This window comes from Oryza sativa, chromosome 8 (assembly GCF_034140825.1).
Source record: "Oryza sativa Japonica Group chromosome 8, ASM3414082v1".
In the NCBI taxonomy this organism is placed as follows: domain Eukaryota; kingdom Viridiplantae; phylum Streptophyta; class Magnoliopsida; order Poales; family Poaceae; genus Oryza; species Oryza sativa.
Window position 1 is genome coordinate 18,075,137 of NC_089042.1, and position 13,005 is coordinate 18,088,141.

General features: G+C 45.1%; 1 long non-coding RNA gene across 2 annotated transcripts; it reads right to left on the reverse strand.

Moving 5' to 3' along the window:
- Positions 1–7,803: 7,803 nt before the first annotated feature.
- On the reverse strand, positions 7,804–11,097 carry LOC136351289 (uncharacterized). 2 transcript variants are annotated; one of them, XR_010734264.1, is made up of 3 exons: positions 10,545–11,097; positions 10,155–10,220; positions 7,804–7,985 (listed from the first exon to the last, which is right to left on the reverse strand). It is a non-coding gene; the product is annotated as an uncharacterized lncRNA (long non-coding RNA). The 2 variants fall into 2 exon arrangements; XR_010734265.1 differs by lacking the exon at positions 7,804–7,985 and adding an exon at positions 8,805–9,009 and having other exon boundaries at positions 10,545–11,096.
- Between the last annotated feature and the right edge of the window lie 1,908 nt (positions 11,098–13,005).

Consider the following 13,005-nt stretch of genomic DNA (forward strand, 5'->3'; position numbering starts at 1 on the left):
TATGCTCTTTAAATGGATATTTACGAATTTCTTCATTTAAATTTTAATTTAAAAACATATTTATTGCGTCAACCGGGAGAGAGGAGCGCGCGGACCGGGTCCACGGGAGTGGGGCCCACGTGGCAGCCTCTCGGTCCACGGTGGACCGGGTGCACGCGGCTTACGCCGGCCGGCGCCGTGGGTCCCACGCGTCAGCCGCACCCGAGGGCGCGGGCGGCTGACGGCCGGGCCCCACATGGCAGCCGCGGGGCGCGCCCGAAGGCGGCCTCGCCGGCACAGCCGACGGGAGGCGACGCGCCCGCGCCCCTATGGTCGCCGGCGGCGGCCATAGGCACGGCGGAGCGGCGGCCGAGAGAGGGGAGGGAAGGGGGAAACGAAATGGGCGGTCCACGGCTCACCCCGGGTCGACGACGACGACGGGAACGGCGACCGGAGCGGAAGAAGGCGGCGGCGTGGCACGGGTCGTCGGGGACGGCGGCGTTCCGGCGGTCGGCGGGCGAAACGGAGGGGTGGACGAGGTCGGCGAGGACGCGGCGGAGCCGAAGGAGGCGACGCCGAGGCGGGAGAAGGTCCGAGGCGACGACGGCGGCGGACCGGAGCTCGGCGGTGACGGCGGAGAGAGAGAGCGACGGCGCGAGCTCGATTCCGGCGGAGAGAGAGAGCGGCGAGTGGCAGAAACGGTGGAGGGAGGCACGGGGAGCGTTTATATAGTGTTGGGAGTGAGAGAGGGCGGCCGGGGGAGAAGGAAACCGGCGCGGCGCTCTCGGGCTCCATCAATGGCGCCGGCGAGATTTGCGAGGGCAAATCCGCCCGTTTGAACGCGAGAGAGAGAGGGAAAAATGGGGGGAAAGGGAGAGGGAATCACGGGGAGTGATTTCCCCCTCTTTATTGCGCGCGGGGACGGCGGGAGGCGGCGGGATTCGCGGCGGCGGCGGCGCTAGGGCACGGGCGAGGCGGCGGGAGCGGCGGGAGGTAGGGGATGACGGGTGGGCCCCACCCGTCAGCGAGGGTGGCGGGCGGGCCCGCCCGTCAGCGGCCCGCGCGCGGGGAGGAGGCCGATTGGGCCGCGGGGGAGAGGAGAGAGAGGGAGGGAGGTGGGCCTAGCCGGCCCAAGAGGGGAAGGGGGGGGGAAAAGGACTTTTTAGGGTTTTTCTTTTTATAAAACATTTTTAACTTTGTTTATTTCTTAATAATTATTATTTGTGCTCTGAAAATTCCACTAAAATTTATTTACGCATTTTAGGCTTTTAGGAAATATACAAAAATCCTCCAAGCCTTATTTGACTTTTAACTTTGCACATTTTAATTGTTGGAGGCTTTCACATGGATTTTACTTATTCTATGCATAATTTTGAGGATGTATTTTAGAGTCGTTTTGGGACGCGACATGCAACTAATAATCAGGCTGAGTATGAAGCAGTTCTCAAGGGTTTATAATTGCTAAGGGAGGTTGAAGCCGATGCTGTTGAAATTATGGGAGATTCTTTGTTGGTGATCAGTCAATTGGCAGGGGAATATGAATGCAAAAATGATGTGTTGATGGTCTACAACGAGAAGTGCCGGGAATTGATGGATGGATTTCGGTTGGTGACTCGGTTGGTGACTCTAAAGCATGTGTCCCGGGAGCTAATGACTTGGCTCAAGGGGCATCCGGATATAAGCCGATGGTAAAAGATATTGAGGTTGAAGTTGCCACAGTAGCAGCCGATGATTGGAGGTATGATGTGTATCAATATTTGCAAAATCCATCACAATCGGCTTCTCGGAAATTGCGCTATAAGGCTTTGAAGTACACCTTGTTGGATGACGAGCTATATTATCGAACGATTGATGGGGTGTTGCTTAAATGTTTGAGTGCCGATAAGGCTAAAGTTGTGATGGGAGAGGTGCATGAAGGTATATGTGGTACTCATCAATCGTCACATAAGATGAAGTGGTTGCTTCGGCGTGCAGGGTATTTTTGGCCGACAATATTAGAGGATTGCTTCCGATATTACAAGGGATGTCAAGATTGTCAGAAGTTTGGAGCAATTCAAAGAGCACCAGCGTTGGCTCTGAATCCTATCATCAAGCCGTGGCCATTCAGAGGATGGGGTATGGATATGATCGGTCAGATTAATCCTCCTTCAAGTAAGGGGCATAGATTTATATTGGTCGCGACCGATTATTTCACCAAGTGGGTAGAAGCTATTCCTTTGAAAAAGGTTGATTTAGGGGATGCTATACAATTTGTCAAGGAACATATCATCTACCGATTTGGTATCCCTTGGACCATAACAACAGATCAAGGTTCAATCTTTGTGTCCGATGAATTTGTTCAGTTTGCCAATGGTATGGGTATCAAGTTGTTGAATTCTTCTCCATATTACGCACAAGCTAATGGGCAAGCCGAGGCATCTAATAAGAGTTTGATCAAATTAATTAAGAGAAAAAGTTCTGATTATCCTCGGCAATGGCATACAAGATTAGCTAAAGCATTATGGTCTTATCGGATGGCTTGCCATGGATCGATTCAACTTCCTCCTTATAAGCTTGTTTATGGACATGAGGCAGTTTTACCATGGGAGATTAAAATCGACTCAAGAAGGATAAGCTTACAAGATGAGTTGACAGCCGATGAATATTATAATCTCATGGCCGATGAAACGGAAGACCTAGTTCAGTCTAATTGAGAGCCCTTGTGAAAGTTACTAAGGATAAGGAATGAGTTACTCGTCATTATAACAAAAAAGTGGTACATAAGTCCTTTTCAGAAGGAGAATTAGTTTGGAAATTGATTCTACCGATTGGAACACGTGATAATAAATTCGGCAAGTGGTCACCGAATTGGAAGGACCGTTTCAAATCCATAAAGTTGTATCCAAAGGAGATTATATGTTACAAGGACTTGATGGTGAAGTTTATGGATGAGCGCTTAATGGCAAGTACTTGGTGGTGAAGTTTATGGACAAGTGCTTAATGGATTAATTCATGATCGGCTGAGGTTTGCCAATACATGCAAAGCCAATGTGGTTAACATCGCCTTTAGATGGCCGATATATGTTATATCGCCCTCAGTTGTTTTTAATTATCATAATCGGTTGTGTTCTGCCGATGTATGATGGTTCATAATTGACATATCACCCTTAGTTCAAATTATAATTTTATCAATGTCTTCAACATTGCAAAATTAGGGGGGCAGAGATATAGAAAACATGGATTTCAAAAGCGAAATTTAAAGGCAGGAGATTAACATGGAATTCATTACAGCCCAAAAGTTTGCATGTTTAAAGTTAATTTTACAAGATATAGCTCATCCAGATATATTTCTTTGGATGGCTGATATTGCCCTTTGTCTAATTTGATCCACTTCATCTATCATCTTGGCGTCGGCCGCATCAGTGCCAGGGATCGGCTTCAGAGATTTTGTCAACTTAGTTAGGTGTTTGATAGAAGCCTTCAACTTGGACTTTTGATCTTCAATGGCTTTTGGCAAATCGGCAAGCTTTGCTTGTTCGAGAGCAAGTTGTGCATTGCATTGCTCTAGTTCAGCCAGGAGCTCTATCATCCGATTGTTTAGCTGATCAATGTTTGTTTGGGTTGCACTTGGACTGGCTTCCAATTCATCCAGTTTAGCTGTTTCCTCATTGATAGAAGCTCTGTTTGCTTGGATGGTTGCAGTTGCTTCAAGATCTCTTCTTTCATGTCGATCGGCAATTCTATTCTAGGCTTTTTGAAGCTTAAGCCGATGTTGCTCAAGGTATGCTGCTAGAGTAATGGCTTCGACTAGCTCATCTGGAATTTTGTCATCTATTTCATGGAGCCTATCTCTAATAGGGACCACCTGCGATTATTCCAGGCGGTCTATTTATGTGGTCCGCCTATGAAGCTCCATCTTCGCAGGCGCCCATTTTTTGCCACCTGCAAAATTCATTCACGGCAACACCATTTACCGCCTATAAAAATCTGGCCGACTATATAGTCTTCTTCCTCCCCGAGCTCCTGTTCATACTCGATGATTTTCTCTCTCTTAAAGGCACCAAAATATAGGGGGGAGGTTTTGAACTTCAAATCTTCGAGGGATTTTTCTACTGTAGTTAGATCTATGCCTTTGCACTCTATATACATAATTTTTTTTGTAATTTAAACCCCCATTTGACTATGGATCTACGTATGCAAAATAGTGAGGGGAAAAGCTAGCTCCCATGATTGTTTTTTTTTTAATTTGCTTTGATATGTGTGCTAGATTTATGTGTGTTTCTTGATGCTATGGGGTTCTCTCATCTTCTAGTGATTTTATAATGTAATATAATGGACTAAATTATATACTTTGCTCTTATGTATTTGCCTAGATCTAGATAGGAGAGAGAAAACTTCATGACATGAAGAAACCAATTATTATGTTTAATTTCGTACATTATGATTTTGTTGGATTTATGTGTAATCTTTGATGTCATGTGGTCGTCCCATCCTCTAGTTGGTTAAATATAATATGTTAACTTCAAAATGTTACATTTGATTTCATTATAGTTATATTTTGTAGAAATAAGACTAGTATGTTCTCGAAAATTTATAGGTTCCAATTCGTTGTTTACAAATATATTTGTAAAAAAAATTTATTAATATAAATTTTGCAGAGATATGGAAAGGCTCGAATGGATGTATCATTGGCCGATGTTTTTATCGCTATATATGGAACAAGTGTCTAAATTTATTGATATTGCCAAGGAGCACGCTAAGGAGGGTGTTGACGGTCGTTATCGATCAGTTTTGACCGTCAATATTACCAAAATAGGAGAGAACTAGTGATGCTAGCAATGCATATGTTTGCTAGAATAATAATATTCCACTAGTATTAGGTATACTAACCTTTTTGTAGAGAATAACACTAAAGTGGAGGAGAATTGACATCAACATAGACGATAAATCAATCGGACGATGTCGAGAACCAGACTTATGTATGAATGGGCCAAGAACTCAGAATTGACACGATGAATTGGGCCAAAATTCACAAGTCTACAAAGTGAAGCAATAGAGGAGGTCGCCAGCCGAAGATGGGCTGGTTTGGGCCAGCCCATGGTTCAGCCGAACCAGGGGGTTCGGCCGAACCCCATCTCTACCGTTGAGGCCAGGGTTTGGCATGGATGTCCAAGATTGCATCCCAATGACGGTTGGAGGGTACTTTGGACAATTCCCCTTCCAAAACCGTCATAACCACCTCTATATAAAGGCTTCACTCTCTTCACTTCAACACACACCTCAAGCAATATCTAAACTACCAGATACTACTCTAATATCATCGTCATGACGTAGAGTAATTGCATAAGCAAACACTATACCCGCACCAAAGCATCTCCCAGATAATCTAGCCGTATATTCAGTATAACAAGAACATAATGTAAAGTAGGTACTCATATATTCGGAGAGTATTTCAATACCATAAATGTATATAGAAGAGTATTCTAATAAAAGTACAAATCTTACAAAAGAGAAGAGATAAGCTACTAGAGCCATACCCGAACTCTTCCGAAGGCTTCGAACTTTCCATTTTTAGCTTTAAGTAATCGATGCTGCGGGAAGTCGTCATATAGAAGAAGAAGAAGAAGAAGGAGAAGAAGAAGAAGAAGTGGTAGCACCATCTCCGGCCATCCCTGTAAGTTTCAATCTTCATCTTCTCAAATCATATCGGCTATCACATGACTCTAACTGCCCATATTATTTTCAGACTTTAGCCGATATGTTTATGGATGAAGAAGAAGAGACCACGAGCACAGCTTTGGCACCTTTAGCCGATGATGTAAAAGCAATCTTGCTAGATATTTCAAATTGGCTAGAAGGTTCCTTCACTGGTGGAGAAACCATCTTTCGTCGGTCGGCCGAATTCCACAATAGTCCCGGTTGCAATAAAAACCGGGGCTAAACCCTTTTTAACCGGGACTAAAAATCATCTTTAGTCCCGGTTCAAATGCTGTCAGGGCCTGTCAGGCCCCCCCGGGATCTTTAGTCCCGGTTGGTAACACCAACCAGGACTAAAGATCGTAATTTTAGTCCCGGTTGGTGTTATGAACCGGGACTAAAGATCCCGGGGATCTTTATCCCCGGTTGGTAACACCAACCGGGACTAAAGTCCCACCCCTATATATATGTCTTCTTCCTCCTCCAGCTGCCCGAGCAAGCTTCAAAATTTCTTCAAAAAAGAGGGGAGGTCATGCCAAAATTTCTAGTGAATTTATTTTGGTGATTATATACAAATCGGAGGTGCCTAAAAGGTTAGCAACTTCATCCTCCAATGTTTTTTTTGTCATATTACATTTGGTGCTATGTTTTGCACACTTTTTTGTCTCCAAAATTTAGTTGTAAGTTGATGAGAGAAAAAATTTGTATGGGGAAGAAAGAATATATAGAAATTTAGTTTATTTGCTAAAGAAGGTTTTATAAAATAGTTGAGAAGGAAAATATAGTGAAAGTTAATCTTAAATAATAGAAAACAAACTAAAATGAAAATTAAAAGAAGTAAAACACATTAATATTAGTTTAAAACTTTAGAAATAGTAAATAAGAATTATTTGGTGTAATATTTTATAATTTTTGTATGAATAATGATATGTCATTATTGTATGACTGTTGAAAGAGTTTGTAATTATTTTATAATTATTGTATGACTATCATTATTGTAAGAATAATTATTTGTGTATGATTTTTTTTATGTCATGTAGATGGATTGGTAATGGTTGTACGCTGACCGGCGGTCCAAAGAGTTTATTGACGGCGTGCATTATTTTTTGAGAGTGGCCAAAGCTAACAGGCATAAGGGTTTTATTTGTTGTCCATGCAATAAGTGTAAGAATCAGAAGGAGTATTCTGCATCCAGGACTATTTATTTCCACTTGTTTGAGTCGGGGTTCATGCCAAGCTATAATTGTTGGACATCCCACGGAGAGCAAGGTGTTGAAATGGAGGAAGATGAAGTGGAAGAGAACAATATTCCGGACTTTGCTCAGTACGTTGGATTTGAAGGAAATCAAATGGGCGAGGAGGAAAGGGATGCTGATGGTAACGACGCTGCGGATGATCTTGGTCATATGTTGCAGGACGCCAAGGAGGACTGCGAAAGATAAAGGGGGCCCATAAATTGGACAAGATGTTAGAGGAGCACAGAATGTCGTTGTACCCAGGTTGCGAGCAGGGGCACAAAAAGTTGGATACCACTCTGGAGTTCTTGCAATGGAAGGCAAAAAATGGTGTTAGTGACAAGACATTTGGCGATTTATTGAAACTCGTCAAAAACATTCTTCCGGAGGGAAACAAATTGCCCGAGACAACGTACGAGGCTAAGAAGATAGTCTGCTCTCTAGGACTGGAAGTTCAGAATATTCACGCATGTCCGAATGATTGTATCCTATATCACGGTGAGGAGTACGAGAACCTAGAAGCATGCCCTGTTTGCAAAGCACTACGATACAAGATTAGACGAGACGATCCAGCAGAAGTTGATGGGCAGCTAACAAAGAAGAGAATTCCTGCTAAGGTGATGTGGTATTTCCCTATAATACCACGGCTAAGGCGTTTGTTCAGGAACAAGGGGAATGCTAGAATGATGAGATGGCACGCTGAAGAGCGTCAACAGGACGGGATGCTGAGACACCCCGCCGATGGCTCGCAGTGGCGGAACATCGATAGAGAATTTAAAGACTTTGGAAAGGACGCACGAAACATACGGTTTGGTTTGAGTACGGATGTGTCGCGACCGAGAAAAATACCTTTTCCCGAACGCTAGTGTATTAATCCCCGTCCCAGGAAAAGCCGGGGTACACCAAACAAACATGATACAAAAGGCACATCTTTATTATATCGATAATATATACATTATTACAAAGGCGCTTCAGGCCTGATAAACAAAAATAAACAGCAGCGGAAAAGCGGGCCTACGGCTCCATCTTCACAGGCGCTCAACTGGGGTATAAGCCAGGACTCCACCTAAGACATCTTCTCCGAAGCTTCTCTTACTGAAGGGGGGAAAAGATTGAGCAAGAATGAGTACAACCACAGTACTCAGTAAGCCACACCGGCAGATGCATGATTAATGCAAGGGGGTACAAGGGGTAATAATATAGGGGTTAAGTTTTGCAGAAAACAGCATTTAAAAGTCACTTAGTTGCCCAAAGCCATTTTATAAAGACGATCCTAGAGTTACACAGTATTATTAATCAAGGCCGTGAACCCTCACGAACCTGCCTTAACCTAAGGCCTACGATGATTCAGACCGAACTGGCAACCCGACCCTTGGTCCCAGCTCGTCCCAAGCCAACCCAGGCCAACCATTCCACATTTTAGTTGTTAAGCAAATTTTAAGAATTAAAACACTAACTTGGGTACATTGCTCGGCTTGCCCATAACCGAGGGCGCGGCTATTCGAATAGATTATACTCTGATCAGAGGTGTACATCTTTACCCACAAGACACATCTTCCTCACGTGTAACCACGTGCCACATACCACCACGGTATACGAACGGAAGACGTGACATAGTTCCCAACCCATCCTAGCCATAAACAAGAGTACCGACCCAACCCCACCTACGGCCGGAACCCTCGGGACAGGTAGGCAGGACTGAGCCCCCAGCAGCAGGACACCGGCCCTGTGCCATGACATCTCGACTACCGGGCCGCAGCTCGTGTAGCCTTCATTTGTCCTAGAGATGTCCATCGACCCCCGACTTCGTCCATGTCACGCCCGGAATTTCTATCCAAAATTCCAAACGCTTACATGTGTGTTAAACCCTCGTCCAGGAATCAACCGAGGCACACAATAACAAATTGATAATAGAGTACAAATAAATAACTATTTAATATTCGCAAATAATAAATTATTAGAGAGGTAGATAGTTCCTCTCAAAGAATAACATTCTACGCAGCGGAAATATAAAACTATAACAAACTACGGAACAGCTATGGCGACTCCACTCCACAGGCATCTTAACCAGAACAAGCTCAATCCTTCAGATCATCACCTTCGCTGAAATACTCCTCTTCTGATGATTGAATATTGCAAGAATGAGCATATGACATACTCAACAAGCCACACAGCAAATATGCATGTGCACAGGATAACAAAGGATGGCATAATAGGGTTTCATTTGCAAAAACAGCATTTAGCAAACATTTGAGAATTTAATAAAACAGTTAAGTAATAAACAATATTAATCCAACGCTATACAACATACCCTGTTGAACAGGCCCAACCATTCTGAACAACCATCCCGGCTACACAGTTCTATCTCCAAACCAGGAATATACCATTCCAAACCAGGAGCTAATCAAATTATTACCAATTAAAGCATCATTCACTATGGTGAGAAGGGTGAGACTAATCACGAAAAACATTGCTCAACTCACCCATAACCGCGGGTACGGCTATTCGAATAGATTAAACTCTGATCAGAGGTGTACCACTGTACCCACAAGACACAACCCCACATCATGTCACCATGTGCCTCAATACCACCACGGTACCTCGGAAAGGAGTTGTGACAATACCCCTTGCACAACATAATCCATTACAGCGCACCTTTCCTGGATCATAATCACCCCCTTATAAACAAGGCATGGAATCCCCAGCGACCCCCGTGGACTTCTCGCCACTTCAAAGTCTGGCGTACTATAATGAATCATGCTATACAAAAGATAAAGCCGTTGCCCACGCTGGCTTGTGGTTGGCATGATAAATGTTTCACAACAGTAGCTCGCGAACCGGTCCTTAATTATCATGAGCACAGCCATCAAAACCATATGCTCACAACCCACCTTAGCCAGGTTTTAATTATCAATCAATTAATTAACATCACACGATTAACCATCGTGAGCTACCATTGAATATAACCATCATTATTAATAATATAATATATTATAATCTATATTTAACCCCTTTAGTTAGCTAATGTTTCTAAGCATGGCTAAGCAAACATATATATAGCATTTAGCTGAACCAATCCAATATATAAGGTTCATGCTAATCAAATTATAACCCATAGGAAAATAAGATCATCTTCGGCCAATAATTAATTAGGAAAGGTTCACCACCCGATGACATTCGAAAACAATGCATAGTTGAAATAAAATAATAGCTTTAAATGGGTTCAACATGCTCAAAGGGTTGTTTGGGATCTGTGTGACTTGCCTTGGGCTTCCGCAAACGCTTCGGAACCTTCCTCAACGGAAACACTCTCCTCCGGAACGTCGGAAACTAAAGCAATTAAACAAAAATCAACAAAACAGTACAAAAACAAGCTTAAACAGTACATGTGGATATTTTTAACATGTAGATCCTGATTTTAGAAAAATTTAGCAACTTGAACCACCTGAAACGGATCTACGGTTATTTAGTTATGATTTTCCGAAGATTTAATCTATTAGAAAATCGGGAAAAAGAAAAACCGATGATGTCATGATGACGTCATCAAAGGTGGCCGGCTCGGATTGGCGACCTCGCCGGAGCTAGGGTGGTCGGCCGGGATTTTGGAGAACACCTACGCGTAGAGGACGACGAGACGAACCCAACGGTACTCACCAAAGCGTCCAACGACGAGGGACGGCGGCCGACGACGAGCTTGTGCGGCGGCGGCGGTTCGGTCGACGGCGGCGACGGGTCTCCGGCGACCGGCGACAGCGGGGAGAGGGCGGCCGAGGTTCCTCACCTCCGTGCGCACCTAACGGCGGCGAGGGGAAGCGGCGGCGACGGCGGAATCGACGGCGCGGCGCGGCTGGGCGTCGGCCGGCGACGGCGGCGGCTTGCTCGGCGTGGCGGCGGCGCTACGGAGCACGAGAGAACTCGGGAGATGGGGCAAACGAAAGAGGAGGACTAGGGGGTCCTATTTATAGCCTTGGATTGAAGAGATCGGACTCCTCCCGCAAGAAATCGATTCGGGAAAAATCTAAACTCGGTTTTGGAGATAAACTCGAAAACAAATTCGATTCGGATAAAATACCCAATGATTTGCTCCGATTCTTGAGGTGAAAGATAGAGGAGGATGTGGGGATAAAAACCCCTCAAACAATCGGAAGAAAAAGGGCCGGATTGGGTGCTGATTCGGAGCGGGAGACGGCGTGGCGCGGCCGGCTTGGGCTCGGCTTGCAGCCGGCCTGAGGTTAGGGAAGGGTCCGACATGTGGGCCCCACATGTCGGTGACCCGAGGAGGAGGGGCGGGCGGCGTCGGCTGGGCCGGCTTGGGCCGGTTCGGCCGCGCGGGAAGGAAAAGGATGTTGGGCCGGATTCGGCCCAACGGCTTAGGGAGGGGTTTTTGGAACTTTTTAATTAAAATAATTTGTGAAATGTTGTTTCATTTATTAAAAATACTTCCCTTGCTCAAATAATTCCCAGAAAATTCTAGAAAATAGAGGAACAAGCAAAGTATTTAATAAAATTTTATCTAGCTCATTTTTATGTTGAAAATTTTCCTAGATAATTAGGGTTTAGCTTGTAGGCTTTTAATTTTAATTTCTAAAAAAATGATTTAAACAATGTATTTTTACATTAGACGATTTTTAGGGCGTGACAGTCCATCTCCATCCGTGTACTTTTGTTTATAACCAGACTGAGCCACAAACTAAGCCTTACCCACTAGACATGTGGAAGTACGGTAGTGCTTTACATCAGAGGCCTGAGCTTAATCCTTATAGTACCCGAGGTACGACTAACCAAACCCAACCACGCACCTCGAGCCCAGCCTAAAACCATTTTTGGGGGTTTTGAATAGAGGGGGAGGTGTGTGTCCAATTCCAACAAAAGCCATCCATTCCATAGCATCCAAGTGATATGAAAATTCCCAAAGTCTAAGTTATAAAAACCACCTAATGTTGTCCTATTAATCAGCGAAGCATCTACCTAAATTCATACTAGTGGAACCATGAATAGAGTACCCACTAGTTGGGGTTTTGTTTATCCTAGGGTGAACAAGGTAATAATAACAATAGCAATAATAATAAGGTCATAACAAAGGTAAATAGGCATGGCTAAATAAAACAGTGATAACGCGGGAATTTAAATAAAGCGATAATGCATTAATTTAAATCAAAATAATTTTATAAACTGGGATTCAATATGCTCAAGGATGATGTGACTTGCCTTGCTCAGAGAGAACGGCCTTCCGAACCTTCGGCGACGGCCGCGAACCACGCTTCGGGAACCTCCGGAACGACAGAAGCTACGCGAAGCACACAAGCAAAGCTACAAGCCTAAAAAGAAGCAATAACAATACATAAAAAGAAAGCACAGGGTTCTTTAGGTTATAACAAACATTAGGAGACTTGAACGGGTCGATTCAGAGTTCGTATGACCAAGATATGATCATCCGAAGTTTAATGCTGTTATATGGAGATTTGCGGATTATTATAATTAAGCTTTGCAACTATAAAACATGTGTAAGCGCTAGCCTGGAAAAGACAGGAAGGCTGCGCCGTTGACATGCGCACTCCACATGTCAACCTAAGGGACCACCGTAGACCGAGTACACAGAGACGGTCCACGGGTCGACGGAAGTGGACCCCGTGTGTCAACCGAGGCGAGTGGCCGACAAACGAACTCCACTAGACACCACGCGAGCTGCACACGTGGAAACCACGCGGCTACCGAGCGGGCACACTAACACGGTCACCACACGCACAAGCGAACGACTACCGACACCGGTACACGGGTACCGGGGTCGACAACCGCACAACGGGTACGGGGCGACACCGAAAGAACGAGGACGGGGCAGCGAGAGGAGAGATCCTTACCACCACGCGACGAGGCGTGGGAACGACAACGACGAACGGGCGCGGCGGAGACAGACGGGCACAACGGAGACGAACGGCGAGGGGACGGCTTCGGCGGCGATCCTTGGACGAAGGCGAGACGCGGCCGGCACGAGGCTTGACGACGCGGAGCTGAGGACGAAGACGACGACGGGGCTGCAGCGGCACACTTGACGAACGCGGACGACGGACGAGAACGGCTCAACGGAGGGACGAACGCCACGACGATGAGGACGACG